Below are 14,828 nucleotides of genomic sequence, written 5' to 3'. Positions count from 1 at the left end.
CAGGACGAGGAAGGAAGAAAGAAAAGAGGGCAGCCCAGGACGCAGCGGTTTAGTACCGCCTTCTGCCCAGGGCCTGACCCTGGAGTCCCTGGATCGAGTCCCACATCAGGCTCCCTGGGTGGGGCCTGCTTCTCCCTCTGCCTGTGTCTCTGCCTCTCTCTCTCTCTCTCTCTCTCTCTCTCTCTCTCTCTCTCTCTCTGTCTCTCATGAATAAATAAATGAAATCTTTAAAAAGAAAGAAAGCAGAAGGAAGATGCTGTTTGACCCCCCTGACTTCCCTGGTTATGAGATTCTTAAAAATTATCTCAGTTACAAGATCTCCAGCCAAGCCTCGTTACCTTACTACCCACTCCTGTCATCTGCCTTCTGCCTCAATCTGCAACAGAAACCGTACTTATAAAGGCCTCCAAAAACCTAGGATGAAGGAATCTGAGGATTGACAAGGATCTTAAAGATCACCCAGTCCTAAATGTACCTTCGGTACGGCTGCCTTACTAGGGCAGGTCCTACACACCTCAGATGGGAAAGCAATACCCCCCGAGCAGCCCATGCCATGCCCAGAGTCACACTTCTAGAAAGATCTGTTCTTGGGGTGCCCGGGTGGCTTATCAGTTAGGCATCTGCCTTCAGCTCAGGTCATGATCTCAGTGTCCTGGGATCAAGCCCCACATCCAGCTCTCTGCTCAGCGGAGAGTCTGCTTCTCTTTTTCCCTCTGTCTCTGCCCCTCCTCCCCTGTTTGAGTGCTCTCTCTTGCTCTCTCTCTTTCTCTCTCACTCCTTCTCTCTCTGAGCACGAGGTAATGAACAAGCTCTGGAGTAGGACACTGGTAATGGTTGCACAACAATGGGAATGGATTTAGTGCTACTGAACTGTATGCTTACAAATAGTTAAAATGTTTATACACAATATGCTTTATTTGATCATAATAAAGAAGTCACAAACAAATTCTTCTGGCTGCTATGAAGAGAGTAGATTGTGAGGTTTCACAGGGGAAAGAAGCAGAAGACCAGCACAGGGCAGGGAGCCTGCCATGTGGTCTTACTGAGATGACGGGGCCTTGGACCAGAGAGGTGTGACGGAGATGGAGAGATGGCCGGAGATGGGTTGTAGGCGTATTTTGAAGGCAGAGAGCTGATAGGGTGCATCATACACATAGGATGTAAGGAAAGGGGGATTCTGGGTGACACCCAGGTTCTTGCCATGAGGCACAGGATGCATGATGGTGCTGGGTTCTGATACTTTAGGAAAAATAGCTGAAATGCTCTCAGCGGGAAGAAATATTCTATTTGCTTAGTGCCATCCAAGGGGCAGATGGAATTGTAAGAAGGGTTTGAGATCAACATTCAAGAACAACAAGAACAGATCTTTTTTTTTTTTTTTTTTGAGATTTTATTTAGAGGCACTTGGGCAGTTCAGTTGGTTAAGCTTACTTCAAACAAAAATTCTGTACCCACAAGACCATAATTCCCCATTTCTCTTCCCCCAGCCGCTGGTAATCTCTGGTCTATTATGTCTCTATGAATTTGCCTCCTGGAGATACAAAGATACAACATAAGTGGAAGCAGATAATATTTTCCCTTTTGTGTCTGGCTTAACATCCCTTAGCATCATGTTTTCAAAGCTCATCCATGTTATAGCATCTACCAAAGTTGCATTCCTTTTTAAGGTTAAATAATATTCCATTCTGCACATGTACCACATTTTGTTCATCCGTTCATCTGTTGGTCTGTGTGATCTTAGGATCTTAGGATGGTTACTTGATCTCTTGGAGCCTTAATTCTCCAACTGTAAAATGAAATGAATAATATCATCTTTTGAAAATGGCTGTAAGGGCTAAATGAGATAGTATACCAAAAGCACATTGTAAGCAGTAGGAGCTTAATAGATGGGAAGAATCACTATCATATTACTGAGTATTCCTTTGTCATCTTCAATGTTTTAAGCCTGTGAATCACTCAGTACCTGCTTAATGCCATCCTTGGTCCATGGTTGGAAGTCAATAAATATTTGCTAAATGAATGAATAAGTGAAATTCAATTTGCCTCCACCTGAACATGTCATTTTCCTGTTTCTACTCGCTTTCTTGTTACGTTTTCTTATTCTTCTGTTGCTGCCATTTCTGTTCTTCCAATTAGTGAGTCTCATGAACAGCTAGTCATTTCTGACCCCATCATTATCTTTATCCTCTAAATCCAAAGAATAGGTAAAGAAATAATAGTCGTGATGCCTCCGTGCTGCCCCTCCCCATAGCTTTTTCTAAGGCCCTGCCTGCAGTGCCTGAGCTCTGTTTTTTATCATGTGACCCAGATCCTGGCCCTCCCACTCCCCCACCCCCAGACTACAATTGATTGGATCAGGAGTGGACATCAGAGCTAGGACCAGCCAAGCCACAGGTTGGTCGACCACCCACAATACTATAATGTAACAGGTACAGAATGCTGAGTCTATCAGGTGCCATGTCTCAGAAGTGTGAAGAAGCAAATAGTGAGCAGCTGAGTCACTCAGCAGTCAGAGGGTTGGAGGTCATGGCTGATCCAGAAAAGCTGAAGTTATTGAGAGGAAAGAGTAAGCGATCAGAGAAAGCCAGTGGACAGAGAGAAGGGAGTGGAGAAGCCGTGTAGGAAGAAGAATTGGTTGTAGGGTCCAGAAAAAGGGAAAGGGAGACAGAAAGAGGAGCCAGTTCCCCGGGTCTTCTTGGCTTCCCCAATAACTTGTACACTCAGTTCTCATTCCCATAATCTGCATTCTTTCAAGAGCTACCCACCCATCACCTTTTACTTTGATCAGTGACTCACTGTGAAACAGTGTGACCAGTCCCCAAGTCATTGTGTCCTCCTTAGGGCCTTGACTCCTGTCCCTTTTGGTCCATCTTCATGGCCTCCATGTGGCTGCAAAATCCAGAATCCTTGGTTCTCCTGGCTAGTCCCACTGGGGGCTCTGACTCCAATGGCCCATACTCTCTGCTTCATACCCTCCAGGATCTGTCATCAGGCTACCTCCCTGTGCAAAAGATTTGGTGGCTTCTCAGTGCTTCTTAGAGAAAGTCTAAACTCAAAGAGACTCATGGCCTTGTATCTTTAGGTTCTCAGATAAACCTGCAACTTATCTCCCACATGAAGATCTCACACCAGCCAGTCAAGACTCTTCCCCATCACGCACTTCTCCTCCCTAGTCAACATCTTCCCCTTCAAGTCATGCAAAATTACCTTTTACTCCCTCTTTACTTTTCTTCCTCTAAGCTCTTCCTCTATTCTTCTCTGCTTCCCCCTTTTCACTTCTCATCCAAATTCTACTTCATCTTTTAAGGTTTAGATCGAACATTCCCTAACTAACCCCAGGCCACTTACTTATATTTCAACTATATTGACTTGTCCTCTCACCAAACTCCAAGCTCCTGAGAATATAGGCCATTCTACTACTTCCATATCTTGCACAGCACCTAACAATGTTCCATGTTCTTAGGGTTTTTTATTTAAACATTCTTGTCCAAGTGATTTCAATTATAAAAGTAATGAATGTGGGTATAAATAGGTATTTTATTTAAAGAAGTGGAAGTTGGAATGTCAAGCAAATTACCGTGTGCGTGTGAGAGTGGGTGAGATGTGTCTTTTTGGCATCCCACAAAGCCTACTGAGAATTTGGTTGTCTACTATTCCAACAGTCCTGGTTAATGTCATTCTAGATATTCTTCAATAGGATGTAACTTTTGAACTCATTTTTTAAAGAACTCTTTAGATTAAGGAAGTACATCAGCTTCTAGTCATACAAATTCAATTAAAATTCAAAAAGCACTTATTAAGCACACTGCAGGAAATAAAAAATGATTAATAACACCTAATCTCTTCTTTCAAGATGCTCACAGTCTGGTTGGAGGGCAAATGCATCAGTGACTGTAGTCCAGGTAGGGTAAGACCTGTGCCATAAGAGATTTTTATTGCTATGGTGCTATGGTGGCCCAAGGAAAGAAGCCACGTAAGGTAGGAAAGGGTCTGCAGAGGAGCTGCGGGAAGAGGTATTTGATACAGGTGAATGAACAGTAGTGCAGACAACAAGAGTCCTAGTGGGAAACCTTGAAGGGTGCAGTCGGTACTCAGTGCCTGATTATCAGATCTCTGCCATTTGTAAAAGAGGAAAGTCCTCATGGCCAGGAGGTGTCATCAATACACAGCTGCTGAGCATTTGTTGAGCATGTGGACTTGGACATGACAGACGGGGAGAAGGCACCTTGTTGATCTATTTCTTGTCAAACTCCCTTGACAGGAAATAAATTGTCCACCTTCCCCTTCACAAAGGCACAGAAGCAGAGAAGACTGTTTTCCATTCAATGAAAGTTTGAATATGATTATTACATTTTATTAATAAATGCTATCACATATTCATTAAATACTGATATAAAGAATCATCAAAATTCTGCATTCTATTTTTATCTCGCATTGAAAACACTGTTTCCTTTCTTCTTACCCCACCTCTGAGATGGGCAAAAGCTGGCTGTTTTTCTTCTTACCTGCCATCAAATTGGAGTTTTAAGAACTAGGGATCTAGATGTACCTAGACAGGCAGAGACAGTGCATGTCCCCCTTACAACCTTCCCATTATCATGAGATTTGGTGATGGGCGAGATCTCATGCTGGCTCATGAGAGCTGACTGTGGGCTTCTCTTCTCAGTTCCATAGTCAGTGACATCAGCTTGGCAGCTTGCAATCAGCTATGGTGGGAGTATTTACACCACGGACACTGGCAAAAGCTACAAATAAGGGCTTTTCCTTCCTGGAGAGCCAGTTAAATATTTACCAGTGGATTTCACTGTACAGAAGAGGAAACGGAAGCAGAAACATAAAGTAATTTGTCCAAGGGCACTCAACCAGTTGGTCACGGAGCTAGCCCTAGCCGGGTCACCTGATGGCTGTGTGTTATTACTCTTTTCACTGGGAAGCTGCAGTTCTGATTAAAGATTTAGGGGATGCTTCTAAATACATAAGAATGTAGACAACAGCACAGATTATTACACAAAAGAAACAGATGCCATGGTCTTCAAGTTAATAGCTTGCCAGGGCTAAATGAGGAGCCCAAACTTCTCTCCCCAGATGGCTCTTTTGTACCCGCCCAAACTCCGACCCTCCTCAGAGGAGGGGTAACTGAGAGTCAAGTAGCAGGAGAAGAAATTTCCATTTCTTCCAGCTTTGCACTGGAAGGAGTGACGAAAGGCATTTCTCGGCCAAGTGCCTTGATGCTTTGGACTCCACGTTGCTCTGCAATTAGTGTCTATTTGTCTCCTTAACTTAAACTGGTTTTTAGCAATTTAGAGCCAGGGAGCCCATGTTATTTCAGTGAAGTGATAAAAAAATGGATATGTAATTGAAATCCCATTCTACTCCTCTGGGAACCTGGTATGTTGCTTCACTCGGCTGAATGATAAAGACTCAGGGCCCTGATCACAGGCAGATAAGTAGGCTGGTTGATTAGATGAATCCCATAGGCAATCCCTAATCTACTAGTCTGTTTGTTAACTATCTGTCTTTTTAGGATATTTGGTTTGCATAATATGATAATATAATAATGCACAAGCTCTTTAAAGGTGGAAATGAACCCAAATTGAGGACAAAACAGCCACAGCTGGCATCCACCCTCCCTGCTGCAACAGATCAATTATCAATTAGCCACAGGTTTGTATTGAGTACTTATTGTTTGCACAGCACTAGGTTGGGGAAGACAAGGTGTCAACTGTCCAGTTCCTGGCCTGTAGGAGCTGACGAAGGCAATAAGGCATACCCCCAGGAAATTAATAAATGCTGCGAGAAAGTGAATGCTCTGGTACGAAATGTGTGAATCAGACCAAAGGAGCTGCTGTAACAGGGAATTTGAATCTTGGCTGAATCAAGCCATGCAGCTCTGCAGAACCTCACAAGCCTCTGAATACTCCCTTCTAGAAAGCACTGAAGTGTCTGGCCCAATGTCAACCTTGGTGGTTTAAATGGTATCTTTGCGCCAGTGCATAGCACTGTCTGTCCCACAGGCACATCCTGAACACAGCCGGTTCCTCCCTCCCCTCTAACTTTCCTGCCTTCATGTTTCTGTCCCTCTTCAATAAACATACCGAGGATGGCCACGATGCCCAAGCTCCTGTGGCCCGCCAGACTCTGTGCCAGGTGCTCTCCATGCAGCATTCCAAGGTCACTGCCCCCACAAACCTATGAGCACATTCAATAAAGAAGCTAAGTGAGGTAAGGCAGGGAAAGACAAATACCACACGGTATCACTTTCGCGTGCAACCCAAAGAAAGAGCCAAACTCCTAGAAACAGCACAGAAAAGTGGTTGCCAGAGGCTGGAGGGTGAGGTAAGTAAGGGGAAGGCTGGTAAGAGAATGCAAACGTTCAGCTTTAAGATGAACAGGGTCTGAGGATCTCATGTATTATGTGGTGACAATAGTTGATAACACGGTGTTGTGTGATTGAAATATGCTAAGAGAGCAGAACTTCACTGTTCTCACCAAAAAGAGAGAGAGAGAGAGAGAGAGAGACAAAGAGGAGAAGTGATGGATGTGTTAATTAACTAGATGGGGAGGGGGGATCTTGTCACAGTGTACATGTATATCAAATCATCTCAATGCACACTTTAAATATCGTATAGGGTTGTCAGTTATACCCCCATAAAGCTGGGGAGAGATGGAGAGCCTTGTGTGGGGCCACCCAGCCAACACTCGACTCCAAAGTACATGCTTTCCCCATTGGTCATACTCAGGTAATGCAGGAATTCCCCAATCTAGTCATAGTCACATACCAGAATATGCAGGTGCCCGGCCCCTCCCCGTAGATTCTGACCCTGGAGATCAGAAGCCAGGCATCTGAATTTTTAACCAACTTCCCAGGCTGAGAGTAGGCTCTGTTAGCTGTCCATATGCTGTCCCTTTCCCTTTCCCTCCCCACTCCAAAGGCACCTCAAGGTCAGAGATCCGGCCTGAGTTATCTCTGTGTGCCCGGCACACTTAAGGCACCCAATGCCCTTTTTGTGAAAATGCTGAGTAACATTGGGTGGGTTTACTTTCTCTGCTCGTATTCCACAGGTGGGAGGCTGTCACACTGCCACCGGTTCCTGAGACTCAGCTCACGTGGAGCCTCGGGGGGCCAGTTGGCAACATGTGCAACATGCCGGCATCTGCATTGCACTCTCAACTGCCTAGGTGGGGCTCCTCTTTTGGGTATTGCTGGCTCAGGGAAAGCTAGCTGAATGTCACCTAACCATAAAAAGCATAGTTGGGAAGGAGGTGGCAACAGCCTCCACAGGACTTTCCAAAACAGCACAACGCTGACCACTGGCCAATTGTGGCTCTGAGGCTAGACACCCCCCAACCCCCGGCCCCCAGTCTGTGCGGAATTACCATGTGAGTATCCTGGAGGCACAAAATGCTTGACAGAGAAGAACCCAAGAGCTTTGTCGCATGCCCCCTAAGGCATATTCCTGAGAGCATCAACATCTATAGGATGTTAATAAGGGGTCTACAAAATTCGGGCCAAACCAGGTTAGACAAAAACCGTTCTCCCCATTACAGGCCTTTTAAGAGATGTATTGGGCTAATCTGCACTCCAGTGATCTTTAAATATTAGGCAGCATCCCTCAAATTTTTTCTCAAAATCTTCTTTTTCAGGAACTTTTTTCTTTCTTGAAATGTTTCATCAACGTTCCAAGGAATACACTTTGAAAAATCATAATCTGGTTTAATTGTCTTTGCTGCAACCTCCAGAGCCCATTTTGCAGGTTAAGAAAGTGAGAGTCCCAAAAGGGAAAAGGAGTTGCCAAGACCTCACAGCTGGTTAGTGTCGGACGCAGGCCCGGGCCTCAGGGACGCTGGGTCACTTCTGTTCCCCGGAGTCCTCTGAGGTCCCCTGAGGTCGTCACATGCCTGCATGACGGTCCCTGTGGCCAAGACCCATGTCCAAAGCCTTAGACTTCAAGCTCATGGGGAGTACCCTTTCTGCCGTGTCCATGCCCAAAGGTGGGAGATGGGATGAGCCTCCATGGGACACTTCGTCCTTTACATTCTCCAGCTTGCCAAGCTCTGACACACTATGCTTTCCAGAGCCTCTCCACAGCCCAGTGGGGAGAAACACACAGGATTCAAGGGTTTCAGGGAACTGTAAGAGGTTACAGAATATATCTGAATCATTCCACTAATAACATGACAGACCTGGAACTCGAACCCAGGGCTTCCAACCTAGTCTCCAACCACCCTTTGGCGACCACCTCTGGTGCCTAGGCACTGGCTTGCAGCTCACTTCGTAGCACGTGAACATTTGCACAGGGCAGGGCTTGCTACCCTCACCCTCCAGAGACAGGGAAGCGGAGTGAGCGATACCTTCCCCCTGGTGTGGCGACGTGTCTAATTCCTTCTCAGGGCCTTCTTAAGCCCTTGGCCTCAATTATGTTCCACGACCAGCAAGTGACACAAATTAATTATCTGCTGGGAAAAGAAGGGCTTTCTTTTATCTGTTTGAAAATAGTCACCTTCTCATTTCAAGGATTGGCCTTATAAATTCCAGGGAGGGACAAAGAAAATGGTTGCCATAGGAGAGAGGGAGGGAAACAGAGAGAAGAAAGGGGAAGAGCAGGATAGGGGAGTGGGAGAGGGAGGAGGGAGAGGAGAGGGTAGGGGACAGAGTGGGTAAGAGTGAGCGCAAAGTCAAGGGCAGTATGACAGAAGAACTTTAGACACTGGGCGGGTGCACAGGAGAGGCACAAATCTGCCAAGGGAGGATGGATGTCAGGAAAGCGAGCGTCAAATCATTCAGAAAATGTAAGCTCCACCAGGAAAGGAGGCACGGTTGTTTGGTTCACCTTCATGTCCTCAGTGGCTAGCACGGAGACTGGTGCACAGTAGGTGCTCAGTAAACATCCATCTGTTGAATGGGTGACTTAAATCAGGAGACGCTGGCCAAGCAAATGGAGCAGGAAAAGCCACTCAGGGAAGCGATGGCTGTGTGGGCGAACATAGTCGGAATGACCGCCAGTGCCCATGTGCATGTTGTGGGACGGCCAGGCAGGTGCAAAGTGGGACAGGCAGGTAGGAACTGAAGATCTAGCTGGGCTGTGCTGGGGGTCCTTGATTATAATGAAGTAACAGAAAATTCTTTTTACATATAAAATTCTATTTCATACTCAAGGTCACTCTGTAAAGGGTACAAGGAGGCTCAGAAAGCTTACAAGATCACAGAGTAGGAACGAGTACCTGATTCTGAACCTAAACCCTGTGATCTTTCTGTGGCAGGTGCTCGCCCCTCAGGTATCTGCCCCAGGGGTGACTCACACACCTTCATGTTTTCCTCCAGCCACGCATTGTCCACTGGGCTGTGTTCAGAGCATGGACATGTGTTTTCATGGCAAATGAAGACGGCAAATATGCTAAAAAGAAAATCCATATGATTCATTCCAGAGGCAAGTAGGTGGTTATTTATATCATCGTCTGCTCTTCCCAATTCCCCAGGCCCCTGTAGCTACCCTCATTTGCTCAAGGTTGGGTAATCCAAGGGGAGCTATAGACAAGGGGATGGGAGCTCTATGTCATTTTCCCTGTTGCCTCAGGATAAAGGGAAAGACAAATAGCCTCATAAGCCCATGGACAGGCACAGGCCCCAAGGACTGGGCATTCACCTGCACACACCCACCAAAAAGTGTGCTCAGGATAGGATGCAAATGGTGTGAGGACACAGTGTCCGGCTTCAAGAGGCCTGCACTTACACGAGGTGGGAGGCCGTGTGGTACCAGGAGAATGGGTAACTGGGAAGCAACTGTACTTGATGCGGGCTTCCTGCTTGGGCACAGGAGGCAGCGATGCAGGGGGCTCTGAAAGCCAGATGGATGTGGGTTGCATCCCAGCTCTGCCCCTTGCTGGCCGGGTGAACTCAGCTGTCAAAATAATACCAAATGAACATGGAAGACTGAGCAGTTCCATGCAAAATCTCATCTGAACCACATAGCACTGGGAGACAGTGTGGGAGCAAGCCCTTGCTGCAAACCCCTTTTCTGGATCCGGAAACAGAATCACAGAGTGATGTGGCTAAAGCTGCCCTGGAAGCAGTAGATCTGAGACTTCCACACTTTGGAAGGCCCCGGCCTCCCACTGTGGTGCACTGGGCAGGAGAAGCTCAGTTCCCTGAGCTACATGCACCAGGAATCTTAGCAAAAACCAGACAGAAGACAGGGTATGGATTTTAGATCCCTGAGGCCTTGTGCCAAGGGGCCCAGGAAAGGGGAAACCAGAGCCTCATTAACATAGAGGTGGGGACCCCAGGACTCCTGGGCTGCCTTCCCAGCTCCCTCGGATCCTTTGCCCACTGCCCTTCTCTCTCAGGTTGCTGCCTAATTATAGAGCTGTTGATGCAAATTATTCTAATAACTGGTGCTAATTTATACACATTTACATATAATTTGCAATTCATTTGCTGTCCACATTTCATCAAACCTCACTAATTCAGACCAAAGAGGGGGAACCTACTCTGAAATGAAGAGTCTAAAATATAAGATAATTCACTAGTTTATCACTGGAGAGTATCCTCTAAAATCAAGCACGCACGGTAAAAAGATGTATTGTCAAAATTCTCCTTGAAAATCCTTAAAATCAAAATGTGGGCTCTCAGAAGCTCAAAAGCCAAAAACTAATAAATTAATGGATAAATAAAAGCCTCTCTCTCTCTCTTTTCCTCCCTCCATCCCTCTTTTTTCTATAATGGAATTCAGAAAGTTGAAGTTCAGTTATGGATTGATTCCACCTACCAACTCAGTTTGAACTAGTAAAACTTTCAATCCCTCAAAATGTGTAGAGTGGAATCACTTCACTGAGATGCGAGAAATCCCAAGGTAAACCGAGCTTAGACATATGTGGGCCGAGTAGCTCATGAACGTGATGTGGGGAGCACAAATGTGACCACAGGGTTCGATGGTGTACACTGGATAACAACGTTGGAGAAAGAGGTACTGTGTTTAAAAATAATAAACACACACATATAATAACATAAGTGATGCATATATTGTCTTAGGCTGAGTACCCTGAAAACAGCTCCTGGGTTGGGATTCTTGCTCTCGTCATTTGTTGGAGGGAACACTCTTGGGAGAAACCAGGAAGGGTGGGAAGCTAAGTGAAAGCGTAGTCTCGGGTGGGCAGTAGCTCTACTGAGCCCACAGAGAAGCTCTAATCTAGAACACTAAATGCACCACAGACAGAGCCAGTCCTACCTTGAATACCTTTGTTGCCCATGTCTGCCAGTCGTTGGCTGAGATGAGTGAGTGCCTAGGGGCAGGGGCTTGTCTTTGCCCAGGTCGGGCAGCCACCATCACGTCATGGTGTCTGGGTCAAGCACCAACAGCATCTATTGCAATCAACCCTTGCACAGCACTGATCCACTTACTTCTCCTATTTGGCTTACTCCTTCCAGACGCAGGATCTCCGGGATTCTGGTAGGTCACAGATTCCTGGAAAACATCCAGAAGGAGGGTTAATAGAATGAACCACAGCCCTGCTGCCTATTCCCAAGGTCATGACCACTCACTGCTCTTTGTCTTTCTCCTCCAGCAGCCACTCTAGATAGATAGCTCTCACATTTCCCTAGCGCTTCTGCTGGTTTGTTTAAGTGACTTACCTGGTGGGTTGACTGGGCGAGAACTGTCCAACCCAAGGACCTTCGATGCCACCTGATAAATGGGTTGTAGCAAAATTGTCAACTGCTGAATATGCTGCCTCCAGAATCTTCTGCTTCTTTCTCAGTGATCAGGGGTGCAAAGAGATTTCCTTAGGCCATTAGTCCTTGAAAAAAAAAGTCAATGAGATAACAGAATCCTAAGTCTCTAGGGTTTATCACCAGCCCTATGGAAAGCATGAGTCTTCCCATGGCATCCAGAGTTATCTGTCACTTATTCTCATTGGGTCCAACTAACAGGATGGCATCAATGGAGTGGACCATGCTGACATTTTGTAGAAGGTCTAGATAGTCTAAGATACTTTGGACTCTATTATGAATTAAAAAAATCAACAATCCTCCAGAGATAAGATGGTGATTATAAACTATCGTCTGTTCCGCATAAATGCTACTGCATCTGATCCTTCTTGCTTATCGGTATTGAAAAAAAGAAAGCATTCGCCAGATTGAGAGCTACATGACCATTAAAAAGGCCATGTTCATCCACTCTGGTAAATATAGGATGAGTGACACAGTGGCTACAGTTGGAACCACGACTTGGTCAAACTTGCAAAATCCGATATTATCTGTTAGATCTACGTGAGTCTTGCAGGGGCCAGACTATGTGAGACTATGACAAGGATCCATCACCTCGGCACCCTTTAAACTGGTTAGGGTGGCACTAATCTTGGCCATCCTCCCTAAAATGTGATATTGTTTTTGATTTATTATCCTGGTGGAGGAGGGAACCTTCAAAGAGTTCTACTGGCCTTTCCTACTCAATAGTTCTTGCTCTATAGGTCAAAGAACCAAGTAAAGGTTACATCTTCTGCTAACTATATCCACTGCAATTATATTTTAGCAACGAAGGAAATGATCATGAGGTGGATATTTTGAGAAAGTCCTGGGCCAGAACTCCATTCATCACCTGGCCCCCACTGACCTAATGGGGACATCATAATTGTGCTTTATTTTCCAGATATCAGTGTCAATTCAGAACTAGTCTTCAACTGACCTCACAAGGCTCTGGGTATTCCTTTCTCCAATGCCTGGTTATGCAAGTAAATAATTACAAGTCCTTTGGGGAAGGACTGGGGAAATCATTAGTGTATACAGCATGCTGTCATATACACTTACCGCTGTGTTGCATGACTCAGCCTCTTCTTTAGTCAATGTGTTCTGGCTTTGAAAATAAGCTTAGGTCTGAAAACTACGCAAGGGAACATGACGTTTTTTGGAAAGACTAAACTTGGCCTTATGTTCATCCGTGCTTGATTATTCTTCATATATATGTGTGTATGTATATTTATCCAAGGCCACGTATCCTTGCTGGCTGCCCATCTGTCTGCCTCTAGGAACACTATGATCTCCATACCATTTCTAGAAGTCCCTGCAGGCCAGGCTGTCCTGGCTGTCATGCCAACCTTGTTGCCCATTATGGTAATTATGCTCACCTTGCCTCTCTGACAATTATGCGACCACCTGGTCTCTGCTATTCTGGGACACCCCCATTTTTACTAAGGAGCCCAATTCAGTAACAGAGTTTCCACCAGTCCCACCACTGAACTCTTTGGTGACTTTGGTGCCCCCATCTCCTTAGCAATCAGATTGTTGTCCAGGCCCCCTGAGGAACATGGTTAGTTGCATTTTCCAGATTCTATTACAGACCCACTCTAGCATGCCCACTTCTCTGGGCCTTTGGTCTCTTCCTACCTGTTCATCATGGCAATTCTGACAAATCTATTTTGTTTAATGTGGGTTGTTGCTTTAGCCAACCTTCCAAGAGCCATCTCAGCAGTGCATTAGAACAGATCTCAGGGCCCTTGCCAGGGCATATATCCTGTGTCATGGGAGAGGGCCCTGGATTGGAAAACTGTCCTCATCCAGCTTTGTATTCTGGTCTCCTCCCCACACAGGCCCTTTTCTGAATCCATTCCTGGTTCCTGCCGCTACCCTGCAGCTCTGGGTGTGACCTTCTAGTCCTTCAGCAGGTCCACTACTTCCCCAGTCTGGCTGTGCTGAGATTTAACCCAGACTGTGGATCTGGGAGCCAGAAAGGGGAGGTGGGGCAACCTCTGCATCATCTTCGAGCAAGAAAGAGCTTCTGTCTTTTAACAAGGGAGAGTAAGCCATTTGGTAAGGCCCAAATGGTTCAGGGAATTCTAGAGAATCAGTTCTCAAGTACATCTATCCAGATTTTTGCATACCAAGCATAGGGCCCTGCTCTCAGCACGGGTGACTCATCTTGGCTGAGAATTCATTCTTCTCTGAAGTTCTGTCACAGGCTCGTGCTTGGTTTCTAGCTCTGTCTGCCTCTGGCTGCAGGAATAGAAGGATCTCCTCCTTAAATGCGTGACTTTGCTTTAAATTGTTAATTAGTAGATTTGAGGTTGCCATTTTCTTTTCTTTTTACTTTAAAAATGTTATTTATTTATTTACTCATGAGAGACACAGAGAAAGAGGCAGAGACACAGGCAGAGGGAGAAGCAGGTTCCCTGCGGGGAACCCGCTGTGGCACCCGATCCCCGGACCCTGGGACCACATCCTAAGCTGAAAGCAGACACTCAACCACTGAGCCACCCAGGCGTCCCAAGGCTGCCATCTTCTTTCTTCAGCAAATCAGTGGTGCTTAGTAAAGGCCACCCAATTCTACCGTCTTCACAGTCCTTGTTTTCCCTGTACCTTCTGTTGTGGATTGAACTGTGTCTCCCCCAAATTCGTATGTTGAAGGCCTAACCTCTAATGTGATTGCACCTGGGCCTTGAAAGGGAGTAATTAAGAGTAAATGATAGTAAGTGTGGGGCCCCAACCCAGTATGACTTGTATCTTTATAAGGAGAGACACCAGGGATATACCTGCACAGAGAAAAAGCCATGTGAAGACTCAGCAAAAAGATGGGTGTCTGCAAGATAAGGAGAGAGGCCTTGGGAGAAACCAAAATTATGGACAACCTCGATCTTGGACTTCCAGCCTTTAGGAGCGTGAGAAAATGAATTTCTGTTGTTTCAGCCCCTCAGGCTGTGGTATTTTGTTACGGCAGCCCAAACCTCCCAAGACGTTCTAGCAGCTAGTACAGCATCTTTGCAGCTCACCTAGGTAAAGATCTCAGCCTGCTGGAGTCTAGCAATAATGCCCGTCTATGACCCACAATGTGGTCTCCATC

General features: G+C 46.0%; 1 long non-coding RNA gene across 3 annotated transcripts; it reads right to left on the bottom strand.

The window, feature by feature from the left end:
* Window positions 1-1,393: 1,393 nt before the first annotated feature.
* Window positions 1,394-14,749, bottom strand: LOC112671291 (uncharacterized). Of its 3 annotated transcripts, none has more exons than XR_007410673.1 (6): window positions 14,521-14,749; window positions 11,630-11,793; window positions 11,399-11,462; window positions 9,305-9,395; window positions 6,096-6,189; window positions 1,394-1,786 (listed from the first exon to the last, which is right to left on the bottom strand). It is a non-coding gene; the product is annotated as an uncharacterized LOC112671291 (long non-coding RNA). The 3 variants fall into 3 exon arrangements; XR_003143516.3 differs by lacking the exon at window positions 1,394-1,786 and adding an exon at window positions 1,804-3,001; XR_003143515.3 differs by lacking the exon at window positions 1,394-1,786 and adding an exon at window positions 1,806-2,889.
* Between the last annotated feature and the right edge of the window lie 79 nt (window positions 14,750-14,828).

This window comes from Canis lupus, chromosome 5 (genome assembly GCF_003254725.2).
Source record: "Canis lupus dingo isolate Sandy chromosome 5, ASM325472v2, whole genome shotgun sequence".
NCBI classification, from domain to species: domain Eukaryota; kingdom Metazoa; phylum Chordata; class Mammalia; order Carnivora; family Canidae; genus Canis; species Canis lupus.
Note: the sequence above shows the minus strand (reverse complement) of the source record. Positions and strands in the feature narration are given on the sequence as shown.